This window comes from Gambusia affinis, linkage group LG08, assembly GCF_019740435.1.
Source record: "Gambusia affinis linkage group LG08, SWU_Gaff_1.0, whole genome shotgun sequence".
NCBI lineage: Eukaryota > Metazoa > Chordata > Actinopteri > Cyprinodontiformes > Poeciliidae > Gambusia > Gambusia affinis.
Genome location: NC_057875.1, coordinates 9,875,796 through 9,891,769, shown reverse-complemented (window position 1 = coordinate 9,891,769; position 15,974 = coordinate 9,875,796).

Here is a 15,974-nt window from a genome sequence, read left to right as displayed (position 1 = left end):
CAGAAGACTCTTGGGTGTAAAAAGTCGAATTAAGTTAATGAATAGAAAATACTTTGTGGAAAGTTTTTAGAGAGCAAGGAGGAAGAAAAATAATCAATTATTAAAATAAAATGAACAACTCCGCGACAGTGTGTTGTAAGAAACATACCCATCCCCTTTAACTTTGGCACACTAAAATCTTTCACTATGCTAATACTTCACTGTACTACCACAAAATATAATTTTCAAAATCTGAAATGTGTAGCAGGCATGTACATTCAGCCCTGAATAAATACTTTTTAGCATGAAGAAACCTTTCACTATGATTACTGCTGCAAGTCTTTGCACACCCAGATGAATTTTTTTTTACACATTTGGAAAGTAACTCAAGCCCATCTGGACAGAATGGAGAGACAATCTAATATATAAATACATACTTAATCTAAATATTTTAAATGTTTTTATTGTAGTTATGGCTGCATGTTTAGGATCCATGTCCTGCAAGAAGGTAATCCTATGTCCCAAGTCCCAAGTCCTTTACATAATCTGATTGGTTTTATTTCACAGTTGCTTTGTGTTTAGCTCCCATCTCTCATAAGGAAGCATCCTCTCAGCATGATGCTGCCACCACCATATTTCACAGTGTGCGTGGTGCATTCATGGCAATTGTATTTTTCCACATGGTGTTACATACAGTTCTAAGCATTAAAGTTCTGTCTCATCTGACCAGAGCACTTTCTTCCACATTTTTTTGAACGCCCTCAATGAAACTGCAAAAGGCACTTGTGCTTTCCAAAACTAAATTCTCACAGCATTGTTCTGCAACCACAGTGTTTCAGCATTGAAGTGGTTTGTTCCAGGTGTTACTGTTCTACAACACAAAACATTTGGCACTTGACCAAGACACTTGAGTTTCTTTTCCCTCATGGTCTTGGGGAATTCCTAAAAAGGGATTTGTAGGATTTGGCCAGAAGCTGGAAGGAGAGCTCAAGACTTCAGCTGGTGGCTTAATTTTTCTTTCCCCAGCAAGTGCAACATGCAGATAATGATTGTAGGGAAAATATTTACAAAAAACCTCTGTAGAAAAAACACTCCCACAGTTTTCAAAGAAATAAAACTTAACTTATGGAAAAATGTATAAGGTGTCACTGGGCCCTAGATTGTGTGATAAATACAGTCTCTCTATTAAAGGCTTTGGAAACGATCTGCTCTGGCTTGACAGAGACACATGAAGGTAAAATGGAAACAACACTGATAACCTTGATCAAGTGACCAACAGGTGATCAAAAATCATTACTGTTACTGTAGAGTACAACACAAACCAAGCATCGCCATTTTGTTTGTTGCTACTTTTGCATAAAGGCCACATTGGTGCAATGGACAACTAAAAGTTACCTTTTTAACAGATGTTCTCCCCTAAACTGAAGATTCTTTCTATTTATACTTAGATTAAACAAAACAAGAGTAGAAGTTTTTTTTTACTTATCAGGTGATTTTTAAACTCTGTGATTGGTTATTATTTAGTGGTATTGGAGGTAAAAGGGACTGGATGCAAATTCATGTCATAGATTTCAGATATTATTTCTAAATCTAGGCTGTGTATAAGTTTTGTTGCACTTTATAAGTATGCACTCCTTTGTTCTGATCTGTGACATAAAACATAATAAATACTTTTCATTTTGTGGTTGTCAGAAAAAAACCATAAGCATATGAAGATGTTTGATTTATATTAGAGCAAAGCGATGCATGTGTTTTAATTTCAAGGTGAAATAAGTGAAAGGTTTACGTTATTCAGATAGCGCCCACATGCACATGGGCAAGTTTTGACAGAATCTCCTGGCAGATTTCTTGGCTCTGTGATCTGACAGAAAATGAGTTTCTTGTCTAAAATGGCAGAGAGATGTCAGGGTTTCTCTGCTGTGTGTTCTGTAAATGTCATGATCCGAGTTCATAAACACACCATCAGGCAAGCTAAATTAAAAGGTGTTTCAATTTGAATACTTGTCAGTGTTTTCATTTATAGTAATTTTATATTTTTTTGCTTAAGATTTTTTTATATATGCCACCCAGCCTGCACTATTCAGCTCTATGTTGCATATCTCTTTAGATAAGACACACTGTGTTTTTTGGAGCTGATACCTCAAGCTCCAAAAAACTGCGAAAATGCAGCTCAGATTACAAGTCCATTTCACCTTACCATGGAGAAAAAGAGTAACACAAACTGGGAGGTAGACAAATATAATCCAACTATCTGTAAAACTCTCTCAGACTGCTATGCATTTAAATCACTATGTCAAACAAACATCTCTGCTTAACTTTCCCTTTTTATTTCTATTATAGATTAAGCTAATTATGCGAGCCCGCTTTGAACTTAAACGTAGAACCTTCATGCTGTGAAGCAATAATGCTAAAAACTGTGGCATTATGTAGAACAGAACTAAACTTAAGAAAATAAACACATAATGAAGCGTTAGACATATCATTATTATTTTTAAAACGTTGTTTTGACAGGACAGAGGCATAAAATCATTTTAAAGTAGTCACACATATATAGATATTTATTAAGGAGTAACTGGCACAAAAGAAAAAGTCAAGAGGTAAACTGGTGAGACATAGAGGATTGCAAAACAGGAATCTGATAACTGAGAGTAAATCAGAAAAATAAATAAAACACACACAGTGGGATTAGTAGAACATTGATTACACTGATATGAAACACTGAGGGAAATGGAACAATAACTAACACAAGTAACCACAAAAAAAGAGAAAAGAAACTGAGATAAATAAGACATAAGAACAACCCAAATACTGGAACTAGAAACACAGAATGTAACACAGATCATAAAAAATATTTTAAAATCTATTAATTTTACATATGTTGTAAATAATTAGGTGAAAAGTGATATTATGGCACCTTTTAAACATAAACATTTTACCGAAGAGTCTTCATTATTGTGTATTATGATTGGTGATGAAGCAGATTCTTTTTTACTTTTTCAGAAATTGTAAACCGTTTGGGGGATTTGATCGTGGATATTTCTGTTCATATTCTTTAAGTTGCTGTGAATGTTTCACTTTGAACCTTTAACACTACTTCTCTTTGTTGCGTCTGTTTTTAAGTTCTTTGGTCTTCCCATACCTCTATGAGTGCATGCACCTATCAATATGTTAAGGCTTCTGTTTACAATGCTAACGCCTGTCTTCAGTTTGCATCTGTCTGATTCCGTTGAGGGAACTGAATTAATGCTTCTTTTATTACCTCAGGCCTTTTTACAGCCTCCATTGTCCCTCAGTTGGCTCTGGCTTGGCTTGGTTCTGAATAAATTTCTTTAGTCTCTATAGTCCATGCTTGCCCTGTCAGCTTTAAACAATTGCATCTCTTGCTCATCTCTCCAAAGCAAATATTATTCACACTGCATCCATGTCACCATCTTCTGGCATAATTTTTTCTTTACCCTGTTATTGTTTCTCTCTCAGAGGTGGGCATTTGGCCACCATGGGACACTGCCAGTGACCAATGTGAGAAATATTTAATGTGAATATGCAGTCTCTTGGTCAACAGAAAATTGTTTCTTTTTTTGCTTTTTCGTTTGCAATGTTTGAGATAAATTTACTGCTCCTCATTTTGCTTACTGGTTCTCTAGATAGAATATGTTGCCAGTGTATTTTATGTGTCCATGTGGAAGAAGTCACTTGAAAATATCTTCAAATTTAAAAAGACCTTCCCTGTAAAACTACAAATGCTGCATCAATAAGTACAGTTGCAGTTCTTGCATGATGTCCCTTCTTTCTGCCACCCTCCACACAACCAAACACAAACCTTATCAAAATCCATTTGTCAGTAAAAACAGTTTTATCTTCGCAACTTCAGATATAAAATAGCTAAGCAGCCTGATAGCCAGATTCTCAACCTTTTTTATTAGAACTAAAAATCTCATTTTGTCATACAGATAATCACAAGATTCGTTTTCAAGCATCTGTAAATAATACTTAATACATCTATAGATTTTGTCCTGTCTATATAATGTTCAATTGTGTTTGCTTTAATTTAAGGTGGTCCTAATGCCAAGAAAGCAATGAAAAAGTTCCATTACAGAAGAGATTTTTCAGATTGGGTTCTAAAGAATCTCTTTTCTAAGTAGAAGAAATGTATATCTGACCATTCTAATCATAAGAGATATGGCAGATGGTCAAATTTTGTCAAGATTCTAGTAAAAATGTAGCACAGAATCCTAAGCTAGGAATTAAACTCCACCTTCAGCTTCACCAGTCACCCACAGGGTACAACCTTTACACTGTGTGCAACATTGAAGTGGAACGCAATCATGTTGACTAGCATGCAAATAAGTAATCAAAAAGCTGTTTCTGGGGAAATCAACAGTTATTTTTACATTCTAGTTGATCCAACCACTCCCCCACACCCACCACCTTCTGAATGCTGTGCCACCCTGGGCAGAAAACACAGGTTTAAGTCTGGCTTTCCCCCCCAAGACAGCACAACCGAAGCAGAAAAATTAATGCCAAGATTGGCTGTGGGCCACCAGTACAAAATGAAATCTGAAAATACAAAGTTTATGGAATGCCAAAATATTGCAAAGAGGCTATCATTATCGCACCCACCTTTATGGCAAAAACAATGAGCTTTGTAGCACTTAGCCTTTCATTTTGCATTTGCATTTCTCCTTTTGGCGACACATTTCAGTGGTCTCATTGAAATAAATGTAGAAGCTGGTGTGCTTTGCCAGGAATAATATCACAGAAGAAAAAAAAAAACAGAAGAGGTAAAATTAAGCCACTCTTCGTCTTCCTTTCACATGCAATACAGACTGACATTCAGAGAAATCTAAAAGACACTGCTTTGTCACTAGATTAGGAACTTCAGGTCTTTTCTCTCCTGTTGGCATTGTAAATTATTGGAAGCAATATAGATAAAGATACATTTATTTAGTTATTTCTCCTGGCTTGCTGACTCATAGTGGAAAAGGTTTTTGATTCAATTCATGAATAAAAACAAGGCTTTTACACCTGGACATGCAACATTTAGTTTTGCTTCTAACAAGTGCAAAAGTTAAAAAGATCTTCAAAGTTACTTCATTTAATCAGTTGTAAATAATATATTTATATAGAAAAGGTCATTATTTGGAGAAACGATAATACCGAAACAACTTTGACTACTATGAAACAAGCAAAACAACCTTCATATACTGTGTACTAGAAAATTACTTTGCAATTACTTTGCATGCAGTGAAACTAAGCCTCTCATCCTGCACCTCTTGATCTAGAAAACTCTTCTTTTAAGTGAAAAATTCTGCAAAATAATAATTAATCTGTCGCCACAGAAACCCAAGCTGTAAATTTTGCAAAATTGAAAGCTGTGTCACCTTCAAATGTGTATGACTACTTTTCTTTTTAGATATCATCATAAACATATAATCAGATTTGTGACTGCAAAACATTTTATCAGTGTTTGTGAAAACACAGAAATAGGAATGCTGAATATATTTGGTGATAATGTTGAAATTACTGTGCCATTTACTGAGAGTATTTTTTAAGCTTTCAGCCTTCGCCATTACTGAAGTGAAATTTAGAGCATTCAACCTCTTTTATGTCATTAAGCTATCATCCTTTTCCAAAACAACATTCAAATTATATAAAATTGGAGTTTTTTACAATGTAACACAGAAAATAACATAAATGCTGGTCCAAATGTATGAGAAGCTATTTTAAGATTCACCCCTGTTCCCCACTCTCTCAGTAAAGCTGAAGTGGTGGCTCAGTGTCTTTCAGGTTGTTAAGCACAGTAGCAGTATGGATGGCTACTTTCATGCTAAATAACTTTTAGTTGTTTTTAAATATACTTTTTGTATGCAGTTGGAGGGTAACTTTCACTTTTTTAAATCCAACTATTTGATGTAGCTGTGTAAGGTTTCTGATCATTAACAGTTGATCAGAAACTATTAGTGTTAGCTACTTAGATTACCTAATAGATTATTTTGTCATATGTTTGGAATTGTATTACCCAGCAGTAGCTATGTTTCCTCCTCTCCTCAGTTTGCTCTTACTAATTCAAATAAAGGAACCAGACTATTATGTAGACAGCAATTTGTTATTGTTAGTTATTAAAATGTTAATTCTGACTCTTTTGACCACATAATGATTTTACATTCAATGACTTAATGGCAGCCCTGGGGAAATAAATTGCTTTTAGTTGTAGACACATATGGAACGTTTTTAAAAAAAAAAAAAACAAATCCTTTCAATGAAGTAGAGTATCTGTTGTGAAAATAGTCAATGTTTAACAAAATCATTGGTGCCAAATGTATCCTGCCCAGCCTTCCAAAAAAAAAAGAAAAAAAAAAGTCGACAATAAATATAACTGAATTCTGTTTCTTGATTTCTATGTAAGGTAAACAGAGTTTAAACAGATTTTTGATTAGCAATTTATGGTTTTTGTTTCTTTATAATTGCTGGTAAAATTATGAAGCAACTTGGTCAACTGCTCGTTTTTCCACGTGCCATATAAATGAATTTGACACTGAGATTGGCATGCGATGAGAGAGAGCATGCAATTCAAGCAAAGCTAGTATTTTTATTACATGTTGATTTAAAGTTGAAGTTGGGGAGAAAGGAAAAAGAGAAACTAGATTTTCTAATAACCAAATCTAAAAAAGTATAAATTTCCAAATCAAATCTAAGTAATTCACTGAACCAGATTTATTTATTTTTTGTCCACTACAAAGTTTCTGGACTTTGTTTTTGTTTGTTTGTTTGTTTTTTGAATGAATAATGACCTTTTGCTCATATATACTATCAAGCATATTGACAACAGTCTAATGTATCTCTTTAAGCCTTTAATTGTAGACAATAATAATAAGAAAAAAAGAGTGTTTTCTTCACTTTTACAACTTCTGAAAACATGTAGGTATTATAATACTATTAAGATAAGGTTAGAAATGAGGAGATGTCTGAGCTTGAGTTAAAGTTACCGGTAGGAAAACCTCCATGCAAGTTAAGACAGAATAGATAGTAAATGTGGCCCAAAGGCATAAAAGATTCAATTGCCATTTTGTCAACAGTATATTGATTTTCCTTTTTTCTATTTTTGAAGTGAGCTCCCATTTTTTCTCTAAGCTGTTTAGGAGAGTTTCACTGTGTTTAAGGTGTGGTTTTAAAAAATGTCAGTAACACATTAACAAATATTCTATCATAGTGATTTTAAGCTCTGTTGCATTATATTATCCTAAATACAAAAACTATAATCTATTAGAAATCGGAGGAAAGGCTTTCCTTTAAACAATCTGTCTTATACATTCAAAGATGAATGATTTCAGCATACTTTCCATGATTAGAATTTGTTTGGAATCAATAAAATATCAATGTCACTAAAAATAATTATTTAATCAAAATAATATATATTCTCTAAGGACTAACTGAGCACAGACAGATGAAGCCCAAACAACTAAGATGTTCTACTCTACAAGTCTACTGCTAAAGGAGGAATTTAAAGACTAGGAATTAATCCTTTATGGTACCCTAATATGAACGGATTTCTTTAATGCCCAAATTCTGATTTCTAATATCTATTTTTATACAGGAGAGGGAAATGAGAGGAAAAACCCCAGATTAGGATGCAGCCTTGATCTGCGAATTCTGGTACTGAGCTTTGAATGTCCTTAAATTCCCTTTCTGGCCGACTTGCAGAGTGTACAAGTTGGACACGAATGTTAAAGGCCTTAAAGAAAGCTACTAAGTCAAACATCTATGGAGGAAAAATTCTCTGAATTCATCTTTGCTTCTTGAGCTGCATGAGCGTCTAAGGTAGGAGCCATCACCGGGGAAAAATAAACCAATCAAAACCAATGTGAAGCAAGGGCAATGTAACAGCTGGTCACATTTCTGTGTGATTAGCTGTGTTTTTCAACCCTGGTTCTCAGTGCACACCACCATGCATATCTTAGATGTTTCCCTGCTTCAGCACAAAATGATTTCAGTTGATTAACAAGCTTTTGCTGAACTGCAGTTGTCTGAATCAGGTGTGTTAAAGAGTAGGAACATCTAAATTATGCTGGACAACATGCCTTGCGGGTCAGGGTTGGGAAATGCATGAGGTGAAAAATGGACTTCACTTTTCTCCGAAACAGCTTCTTTATATGTCAGAAAAAATTGTCTAAGCTAAAGAAATGCCAATTTATCTCTCCACTCATAACCTCAGAAACCTTATGACTGGGGTTTCCCACCTTGCTAATTTTTCTTTTAAAAAAACATGCAGTAATTTCATTGAGGAAAACAAAGGGTTCTTATTTGAATTTGGACATATTGACAACAAATATTGTAATTGAAAAACTATCTGAATTTCTAACATTACCCAAATAAGATTGTGAGGAGACTTTCAGAAAATCAGCAGTGTACACCAGTCTTTACCCAACAGTCAATCAAATCTTCATCACAGGTCAGCTTCTCTTTAGTTCCACACAAATGTTTGTGACCTCATTCCTGATCCAGCTCAGTCTCAAACATGCAACACATAAATCCCCAAAACACCCTTCTTTATGTAGATCCCTTCTAAAGGTCTGATTTAATTAACCTTCCTCAGCTATGGTTGTGATAGTCACCTACAGTATTGTATCACATAACACATCCACAGTCAATAACAGCACCATTTAGCCTGGAGGTGAAACCTACTGTCTCAGAGAGATCATATTTCTCCCTGAATCTTTTCTCCTGTAATTAAAACATCCACAAGCTCTGCAATTACTCAAAACCCAGGCCACTGACATTTCCACTTCTCATTAAGAACCACAACACACTTCACTGAGGTGAAGTGGACAAGTCAACATGCAGATATGTAGTTCGGGTCACAGAACCTTTCTATCTTCACTGACAATAGAGGTATTTTGGAGGCAAAATAGCTCTTTTTTTCAGGCTGCTGAGTGGATAACATCCATCCTAATGAGCTTCAAATTAATCCGTTCCTTTAGTTAGGGCTGAATTCCACTCTTCTGCAGTTTTAAGGAGACTATAAATGTTTCAGCTTGGAAATGATCTATTTCTCAGCTTAGAATTGCAAATTAACTTTCCTCCACCGGTTAAGGATGAAATTATGCTCTTGACTAGATAGTGGCAGGATTTTACTGACCTGTGATGATGCTTTCTCACTCAAATGGGTTTGTAAATTTATGTCAAACTCAACCTCATTTCATAGATGAAGAGACAGGAAGACTATCCATCTTAACCTAAAGTTTAGGAATGGGAACACTGTCAAGATACAAAATTTGACAATGGTCATATTTTCTTTAATAATAAAGAGGAACTGGAGTAATAAAATGTGAAATAGAATAAGATGTGGGATTAGTGGGAGCTGCTATCTTGGCAGGAGAAACGTAAAGACACTGTGTGTGGTCAGAGTGAAAACAAGAAGGAGCTGCAGAGCTGCTTGGGCCAAAGGTGAGCTATGCAAAACCGTCCTGTAATAATGAACTTTTTCTGTCTTAGATGGGTTCAAATTAAGTGCTACAACTCTTCCCACTCATATTGCTTTAATTAAAATTAATTTCTGACAACTCGCAACGAAGGCAAAGTCACTCCTGGCTGCCGACAACTGGTGTCCACCTGCACTGGCTTTACCACCACAGCTTTTGTAACAGGATGTGACAAAAAGCCAGGTCCGAATGAAGCCCCTGCAGCTGTGCACACATCACAACACTGCAGGAAACTAGTAAAGTTCAACAGTCAAGCAGAAGCAGCCAAAGCATAAAAGAGATGTAAGGAATTCAGGACTGGGCTGCTTATTTTCAGAAAAAAGAATCCTCCAACAGAGTTGGTAGCTTTTATTTACGACTCCCTGTTAGGTCCACAATAAAGTGTTCATTCTCTCTGTGCACGTGTTTTAGCATTGTCTGCCTGCTTTTACAGCACTCTCTGTTGAGTTTAGATGAGAGAACTATTGGAAGCATGCTTTTCAGTAAAACACACTCTGCTCATGATGTCTCTCTTGAACATTAATAGTGTGTTGTTAGATGCAAAAAAGCCTCATCTGGATTCTTTTAAACATATTTGTCATTTTGGACACAAACGGCTCAATGTTTTACTCATCTGTCTATAAAATGTTTCCCCAGAAGGTAACAAATTTCAGTCAAGCTCAAAGGTGACAGGTTTGGAACAGTCTACTTCCAAGGCTTGCTTTCGTTGTTCATATTGATGTGAAATTTACTTCAATGTGAACCATGATGTTGGTGTTCCAACAGCTTCCAGTTCAAAGCAGGGTGGCACCTTGATGGTCCTGGATTGTTCTTAAACATCCTAAACAGTGCTTCCTTTTGATTGAGGATGCCCGCTTTGGTTAGATAGTAGAAACATGGATGTACATTGGGAGTACCTAAAGATGAATACTAAAAAACTCCATAAAAATACGAATGGGCTACTGGAAATTTTCCTGTCGCAACACACATGCCCAGTATGAGGAATTGCTACAAAGTCAATGGCACAAAGCAAACGATTGTCCACTGTTGCTAAATGTTCATCAACAGGGGTAAATTCTGCAAGTCAATGACTTGATGCAATCAGCTGGGTTTCTGTAGAAAACTATCTTAACCAATTTGGGTAATAAACTGAACTTGCCTGCATTGCTTAGTAACTCGGATCAGTTGGAATCTATGTATAATTGGATTGATATTAACCTTTTTTTTTGTCTTGAGATGATGTGTTGTAAATTGGTGCAACACAAGTAAACAGTGTTAAATTATATTGATTCTGTGAACTGTGCTTAAAGGAAACCAACCGTTTTATTTGTTTGGTTTTTTTACTTGTATCGTTAAAATTGAATCTTGTGCTATCAGCCTACTTTATAAACAGAAAGGTTAAAATATATAAAGTCAAAACTGACACAAAAACATAGTTGTGACCAACGTAAACTTTTTACTATTTGTCTTTTTTTTTTTTATATCAGTGCAGAAAAGACACAACAACAGACAAGAAGCATAAACCCAATGCTGTAAAAACAGTAGTGACAGCCAAAAGGGTAATTAAAAAGTTGACACAGCTACTTCATTTTGTCTGAATAGTCATTATGTGCCATATATTTTATAATTTTAATTTCAGCTAATCAATTGTTGATGAATTTTGCACCTATTTTCTGTGTAAAACGTAACACAAGGTAAGACAATGACTGCAATGACTAGAGAGACAAATAAAGCCAACATTTTCATTGTTTTCATAGTGAGGAGTAAAAGTTGATCTAATCTTACATTCATAGAATGAATATATAGATTATCCTTCACTTTTTCCACATAATCTTGGATGCAGGAAATTAAAAAGAGAGCTGTCTTGCTGAGATAAGCCTGTATTTTTTTTTTCTCCCAAATGCAAATCAAGTTGTGGAAGCTCTACTATATGCTTCCCCTCACCCCCTTAAATCCTGTCAGGTGGTAAATTGTGAGAATCAATCCCAAATCTGAGTCAGTCATATCTTTTCTACGACTATCTTTTCTAAAATTAAGCTTGATCAAGTGTGTATTCAATTAAGACCTAGACAGCACATGCTAATTATCTGTCAGGAGGTCTGAGCAGACTGCAATGTTTGGTTCACATATCCAGTAATTCTCCACTGGATTTCGGTCTGGTTTTAGAAAGGGGGAAAAATTGGGGCGAAGGGGAATGCATGCTTCCCCTGCTCAAAATGAAAAATAAGATTTTTTAATGAGTGTTTACACATTCAAGTCTATTCCTCAGCCTGCCTGAGCAGACAATTTACAAGCCGTCCAGCATTGTTTCTGTTGCAGACCGTGGCTGTAATTCTCAACAATATCTGGGTTAATAGAATTTTGTGGATTCATACTCACACCTTATTACCAAAGAGGGTGATGCTGGTGAACAGACATAGCTTTTCAAATGCCAGTCATGTACAAAGAAGCATAAATCTTACCATATTTCAGAGTATCAAATGGACTCTCATTTGCAATAATACCTAAATATTTTAGAAAAATTTATAAATTCTGAGATATTAATTTAATATAAACATATTCCTTGGTCATTTCTAATGCATACAAGCAGCCTAAAAGTATTTTTCATGAGCAAATACAAAACCGCTAATGCTATGTAGCTCAGCAGACATAATTTTTATGTTTCCAACATAGACTGATTTTATCCATTGTTGAAGTCCACCAGAGAGCAATGGGAGGTTTGTATCATTTTACAAAACAAATTGTAATTGGCAATATTGTTGGAGTCATTTGCGACAATAATTCAAGTTACCAAAGGAGAGCCACAAGCTTTTAAAAGCCCTGAATCATTCATTTTAAGATAATAACTGCATTTGGGTATCAGTCATATTTCTAATCAGTTCCTTCTAGTCTGCGGTTCTGTTCAATTTCTGTATAATTACTGGAGGTTTGGAGCTGCAATTAATTGTTGTTCCTCCAATGGAAACATTTTTTTTTTACTGTCTAAGCTGCTTATAAAGGGCAAGATGGAATATGTGCCCAAGTTTTTTTCAACTTTTTTTACTTTCAAGTCTGACTGGTCATGCGATGGTTATACTCATTCTTTTTATAAAATCAAAAGTGGGGTGAAAATGAAGGAAAAAAATGGAAAAAAGGCAGTGCAGCCTAATTTATAAGATATAAACATTACACTCAGGAATCAATGCATGAAACAAACACTAATGACAACAAAAGGAAAGACAGCAAATTTCCTAGTTAGAATGTGAGTTTGATTTTTATATGGGGATTTGCTCAGTATGAACTTGAAGATAAGAAGAAATATTGTTTAATAAGCACTAATGTGGAGAAGTAACAAACCAGCACCTTACCTCTGGCCTTAAAAGCCTTTTTTGGGAACCTCTTACCAGCAACCCTTTTGTTTGAGAGTGACTAGTGACAAAATCTATAATTACAAAAATAAAATTCTGACAGCAATCAGGTGAACAGGAATTCTGGTTATGACCAGCATTCTATATATGTCCATTTGAAAGATGTATTCTGAGAAGAAAATAATAATTTATTACTATAGGCAGCCCCAAGCAAGATTTCACTGACATGACTGTCAGAAAAGTACATTAAAATCACTTCTTTGATTTGACAAAGTAAATGCTGCTTTTGATCTGTTTACGGTTAAATGCTATTTTAAGTTTTCTGACTTCAACATGCAAACATGGCTATGTAGGGTTAGCAGATAATTGAGCTGCTAATCCTACAAATGTTTTAAAGGATTATTTAACAAATCATTCAGCTCTTGATCATGAGCTCTTACTCAGCTCCACATAGGAAGAGCAATTAGAGGGAATTTCTTTAAGGCGATGTGATGATCCCAGGTGGGTCAGAACACAATGCAGTGTGACACTTCTGACAAGAAAAGCACAGCACACTGTGATGGGCTAATTGTTATGCACCTGGAGCTCAAAAAGGCACAGAAAGGTCAGTCTGAGTAGATGATGTTACTGAAGCAGGAATGGATCAGAAGCACTGCAACAAAATACAACTGAGCAACATCTTCACTCGAAGCTCAACATGCAGACATTAGATCCAAGAATTTTTTAAAGAGGAATAAATCTGATAAACCTGTTTAAATACAACCAGTGATGTTTTTGATGTTTTAATGTCATCGTTCTTAACTTTTCTGAAAGGCAGCTTTAAGGTTTGTTCACGTAATCTGTCTTTCTTCAATTTACTGAACTGGGTTATGACTAATGAAGCTGCTGGAATATAGCTGAAAAATGTCAAAACTCTATGCCACCCTTGACAAAGGCAACAAGTTAGTCTTTGCGTTGGAATACAATATATGTATCTTCATATAAACAGTTGACATAATAAACTTTTCTGTAGATTCTAATCTCTGCCACACATTGTCTCCTGGATATGCTCAGATATGCAGATTTTAATCTGTTTCTAAGACAATACTGAGGCAAGTCACAGCTATATAATCAAGAACTCAGGAGCGCCCAAGGGTGTAGGCATAATTGCAAGCCTATGTTGCTATAATTGTTACAGCACATGGAAGATTGTCATTGATTCTCTATAAAACTATTCATTAACCAGAATCTGACGTATGCATACAGAAGGATCTGAACATTTTATCAGTCAAAAGGCACGTTAAGCACATCTGGTATGTTAACTTGGCTGTAATGCCTTTAGAAAGGCAGCATGTGCACCAGCTGTGTTTGAGATGGGAGCCAGCATCCTGCACCTTTAAAGCCATTCTTTTCACTCCGGGGTGTTGCTCTTTCATGTTCTGCTCTTACATCAGTGTACAATTCAGAGCCTGTCAGTGGCCATATGGGAGAGAGAAGGACATTTAGTGAAGAAGTACCGGTAGATCATTGTGGTGATTTTCTGGCTTTAAGCTCTAAGGAATGCTTTGTATTCTTGTCTAATGAAAGCTTTGTCACACTACAATCACAAACTTCAATCTATTTGATTTTTTAAAACAGGCCAGGGCAAATTAACTGTCGTTGCTCAGTAATACTCCTAAAGGAAGACCAGTGGAAACAGTTGCCCGTAGAAGTCAACTAATTATTAATATATTGTCATTTAATATCAGTATAAATAGAGATGTTCTGTGAGGAACTCAGAGGAAATAAAACCTAAAAATAAGGGTAGCTCTGGAGGATGTACAGTGATATGTGGCTCAGACAGGAGAAAAGGTTGACAACTTTGTACGTGAACTACAACATGAAAGACATTTTTCTAAGAAAGTCATATAAGATCCAATTTGAAATTTTCCACAAATAATGAAAGAGACAGAAAACACCAGGTTGAAGAAAGAGATATTGATAGAGAAGACCTAAATTAAACATTTGGGCTACATGCAATGTCTTGAGAAAACCCGTCATTGTCGACACATCACACCCACAGTCAAACATGATGGTGGCAGCATTATGCTGAGGGAGCACTTCTTTTCTGCCAGAGCTTTTGTTAGTTCACAGAAAGATGAATGGAGCTAAATACAGGGCAAATCCTTCAGGACAACCTGTTAGAGGCTAAAAACGACTTGTATCGAGTGTATGACCCCCACCGTACGATCAAAGTTTAACAAGTCCGACCCTAAATCTAATTCAGAATCTGTGGCAATAGTTGAAGATAACTGTTCACAAATCCTCTCCATCCAGCTGGACAGGAGTTAAGCTACTTAGCAAGGAAGAATAGCTGAACTCGACCGTTTTAGTCTCTTGACAAGCGAAGCTAATACACTCGCAGCTGTGAATTCAGATGGGCAGCACATAAGACTTCTATTTGTAAAAATTTCTTAAATAGTAGGAATTCTTTTTCCTTCACAAACAATGCACTACTTTGGGTGCTCCATCATAAAAAAAAAAAAAAAACCCAATGATATATATTTTCACAAAAAGCACAGGGTGTGAATACTTTTGCAACATGCATTGTAGTTTCAGGCAGATACAGCAGCAACATCACCTCTAATGGGAGCTGAAGGCATGGGCTCATTTGACAAAGTCAGGGTTTGAACAGCTCCAAGTTTGTGTTGCATCAGAGTCAGACAACCTCTGGGCGGGCTGCAAGAATCCTGACTGTTTCTGCTGCTTTATTCAGCTACAGAGGGTTAGAGGGAAACTAGAGAGAATAGGGAGAATCTGTTGAGTTGTTGAAGCTGGGAAAGCTTTTAAAGCAGGGAGGGGGAGGTTGTGGTTGCAGTCTGATCCTAAAACACAGGTGCTGCCTTCCTCCTGAGCTGCAGCCCACCTCCTCTCCCCCAGCTGCAGAGTGTTTGTCCATCTGATCCTCTGTTAAATCCTGATTATTATGGATTTGTCGTTTCCCAAACCTGTGATTTGCAAAACAAGCGTGATAGAGGTCATCCCATAAATGGATCTGACAGTCGGGGCTATTTGTTGGCAATCAAACTAAGGCATCAATTTCAACTCTGTTAAAGGTGCGAAAAGTAAATAGGGTAGAAAATATGAGGCACCAATCCTCAACGCACATCAGACGACGTGTAATTGAAGTGTCATCGGTGATAGGACTGTGTGGATTTAGTTTCAGTCGGTT